We start from the raw sequence: 4241 nt of genomic DNA on the forward strand, positions 1-4241 counted from the left end.
GTCTCGAACCCGCGGGCTCAGGCCATCCACTCACCTCAGCCTCCCAAAGCGCTGGGATTATAGGCTGAGCCACCGAGCCCGGCTGACCCGACCCCTTTGTCATCCTCTCCTGGCCTCAGAGCTGCCTCCCCAACTCTGCATGCCCTCTGCTGCTTCTCACATATCCGCTCTGTCTCGCTCCCAGAACCTGTTCCTCATCCCAGGCTCTGGAGCTGTGCAGCTCTCCCTGTTCCTGCTCATTGGGCAATGCCTCCCCATCCTCCAGGCTCCTGGCTTCCTCCCCAAGCTGCTGCCATTTGCAGTTAACCCCGTCCCTCCTCCAGCGCTGTCCCTCACTCTTCTTTCCAGCCACCCCTGCTGTTGCCCTGGCTTATCATTGTCCCCTGAGCCCAGCTTACCGGACAGGGGCAGGTGTGTGGCCCTGGCCCCAGGCAGCTCCCGCCAGCAGCACCAGAGTCCAGACCGGAGGAGCCATGAGGGACCTCAGAGGTGGCTCTCGCGTGAGAGGGGAAGGGCACAGGGGCGCGCACAGGCCACTTTTATACCTCCCTGCCCCTCCTTGCTTGGCATCCTTCTGGGGATGCCATGAAAAACGGGCAATCAGAAAATACAGAACGTTTTGGGAAGCTAAAACTAAGAGAGTTGAAATTTAAAATACAGTGGAAGGGTTATACGTTGAAACCCAGGAAATAAAACAGAAAGGAAGAAAGAAAGAAAAGAGAAACAGACTTGGAGGATCAATTCAGGAAGCCTAACATCAAACAAAAAGAGTTCAAAATGAGAGAACCAAGGAAAAAAGTATCCTTTAAAAAATAAAATAAAAGCACAGAAGAAAATGCCCCAGAACTGAAATACACAGGCCTCTAGATTAAAAGGTGTCTAGGATGTTGACTTCAGAGACCCACAGTAGGCACATTTCAGAATATCAGGGTGAGGAGAAGATCTGAAACACTTTCAGATAGAAAAAACAGGTCCCATACTAAGGATCAGGAATTAGCATAGCATTGACTTTTCAATAGTAACCATGGATTCTAAAAGGCAACAGAATGTTGTCTACAGAATTCCGGAAAGCCATTTCAAACCCAAAATTCTGTAACTGGCAATGGTGGCAAAGCCTGGGGGTGGGGGGTGGGCAAGGAGAGAAAAGACTGAAAGTACCTGTTGGCAAAGAATTGAAAAAGACAAGCCACAGAGGAGGAGATACAAACAGCCAATAAATGATTGCTAGTAGGGTGTGTTGGACAGGATGCAGGTAGACACAGCTGGATACAGTGATAAGACTGCATATTGGTGGAAACTTCTTGGAAGGCATTTGACAATGTTTTGTTTTGTTTTGTTTTTTAGAGATGAGATCTTATTATGTCTCCCAGCCTGGTCTCGAACTTCTGGGATCAAGCGACTCTCCTGCTTTGGCCTCCCAAAGTGCTGGCATTACAGGCATGAGTCACCATGCCAAGCTTTTTTTTTTTAATTTTTGGTATTTTTTGGACAATGACTGTTAAACTTTCAGATGTGTATATCTTTGACTTACTTCTTTTATTGGACTCTTCCTACAGAAATACATGTACATTTGTACAAATCTGTACATACCTTAAAGATGTTAATTGCAACATTGTTTACAATAGAGAAAAAATCAGTGTGATTAATGTTTATCAGTTGATATGTGATTGGGTCATATTAAAAAATATTATAGCCGGGCTTGGTGGCTCAACCTGTAATCCCGGGGCTTGGGAGGCTGAGGTGAGTGGATTGCCTGAGCTCGCGGGTTCAAGACCCTCCCAGGCAACTTGGTAAGACCTCATCTCTACAATAAATCAAAAATTAGCCGGGCGTGGTAGCACACGCCTGTAGTTCCAGCTACTTGGAAGGATCACTGGAGCCCAGCAGGTCGAGGCTGCGGTGGCCGGGAGCGGCCACTGCACTCCAGTCTGGGCGACCGAGTGAGACTCCAACGCAAAAATAATAATAATAATAATAATAATATTACATAGGCATTAAAAGGAATGGCGTTCCTGTCCAGTCTCAGCAGCTCTAGCCTGTCATCCCCGCACTTTGGGAGGCCAAGGCGAATGGATTGCCTGAGCCCGCAGGTTCGAGTCCAGTCCATGAACTTGGCAAGACCTCATCTCTACAATAAATCACAAATCAGCTGGGCGTGGTAGCGCATGCCCGTAGTTCTGGCTACTTGGAAAGCTGAGGCAGAAGGATCACCGGAGCCCAGCATGTCGACTCTGGGATGGCCGTGAGCGTGCCAGTGCACTCCAGCCTGGGTAACAGAGTGAGACTCTGACTCAAAGTAAATAAATAAATAAACAAACAAATGAATAAGAAAATAAATAAAAGGAATGGTGTTCCTTAAAACATCAAAGAAGCCAGGCTCCGTGGCTCAGCCTGTAATCCTGCGCTTTGGGAGGCTGAGGTGAGTGGATTGCCTGAGCCCACGGGTTCGAGAACCACCTGGGCAAGTCGGTGAGACCTCATCTCTACAATAAATCAAAATATCAGCTGGGCGTGGTAGTGCATGCCTGTAATTCCAGTTACTCGGAAGGCTGAGGCGGAAGGCTGAGGCGGAAGGATCGCCAGAGCCCAGCAGGTCGAGGCTGTGGTGGCCGGGAGTGGCCACTGCACTGCAGTCTGGGTGACAGAGTGAGACTCCAACTAAAAAAAAAAAAAGCATTAAAGACAGGATTGCCACATGATTCAGCAATTCTACTCTGGGGTATAAACTCAAAAGAATTGGAAGCAGCGTCTTGAATAGATATCTGTATGCCTTTTAGCAGCATTATTCACAATAGCCAAAAGGTGGCGCCAACCCAAGGGTCCATCAACAAATGAATAAACAAAATGTGGTGTTTACACACAATGCAATATTATTCAACCTTAAAATTAGGAAGGGCATTCTGACACATGCGGCAACATTCAGAACATTATGCCTTATAAGTGATGTGAAGCAGTCATAAAAGGACAAAGATTGTATGATTCCACTTACATAAGACCCCTGAGAGTAGTCAACTGGCCGGGCTCGGTGGCTCAGCCTGTCATCCCAGCACTTTGGGAGGCCGAGGCGAGTGGATTGCCTAAGCCCACGGGTTTGAGACCAGCCCGGGCAACTTGACCAGACCTCCTCTCCACAATAAATAAAAAATTAGCCAGGTGTGGTTGTGCATGCCTGTAGTTCTGGCTCCTTGGAAGGCTGAGGCGGAAGGACCACCAGAGCCCAGCAGACTGATGCTGGGGTGGCTGTGAGCGTGCTACGGCCCTCCAACATGAGCAATGGAGTGAGACTCCAACTCAAAAAAAAAAAGAGTAGTTAAATTCCTGGGCACAGAAAGTAGAATGGTGGTTGCCAGAGCCTGGGGGAGAGGATGGTGGAGTGTTAGTATTTAATGGGTACAGAGTTTCAGTTTTGCAAGATGAAAAAATTCTGGAGATAGATGGTAGTGATGGTTACACAACGGTGTAAATGTACTTAATGCCACTGAACTATACACTTTAAAAGAGTCACGATGGTACATTTTATGTTACGTGTATTTCTTTTTTTGGAGACAGGATCTCCCTCTGTTGGCCAGGCTCAAGTACAGTAGTGCGATCTTAGCTCACTGCAGCCTGGAACTCCAAGGCTCAGGTGATCCTTCCACCTCAGCCTCTTGAGTAGCTGAAACTATAGGCAAGTACCACCACACCCAGCTAATTAAATTTTGTTTTGTTTTTGAATTGGAGTCTCACTCTGTCGCCCAGCCTGGAGTGCAGTGGCGCACTCATGACCACCGCAGCCTCGACCTGCTTGGCTCAGGTTATCCTTCTGCCTCAGCCTTCCAAGTAGCTGGAACTACAGGCACATGCCCTACACCCAGCGTGAGCCATTGCGCCCGGCAAAATAATTGTTTTCGAGATAGGTCTTGCTATGTTGTCCCCAGGCTGGTCTTGAACTCCTAGCTTCAAGCCATCCTCCTGCCTCAGCCTCCTCACAGGCATGAGCCACCATGCCCAGCCTTATGTGTATTTTAATGCAATTTAAAAATGACTTTATAAAGTATTACTTGATAATAGATACTGTATGTTAAAGTCTATTCCTGACCTGTCCCTCCCCACTAAAAAAAAAGGTAGCTTTGCCAGGCTCGGTGGCTCAGCCTGTAATCCCGCACCTTTGGGAGGCTGAGGTGAGTGGATTGCCTGAGCCCACGGGTTCGAGACCCGCCTGGGCAGCGAGACCTCATCTCTACAATAAATCAAAAAATCGG

Source organism: Carlito syrichta, unplaced genomic scaffold (genome assembly GCF_000164805.1).
Source record: "Carlito syrichta isolate Samal-C Ts95f unplaced genomic scaffold, Tarsius_syrichta-2.0.1 Scaffold288059, whole genome shotgun sequence".
NCBI lineage: Eukaryota > Metazoa > Chordata > Mammalia > Primates > Tarsiidae > Carlito > Carlito syrichta.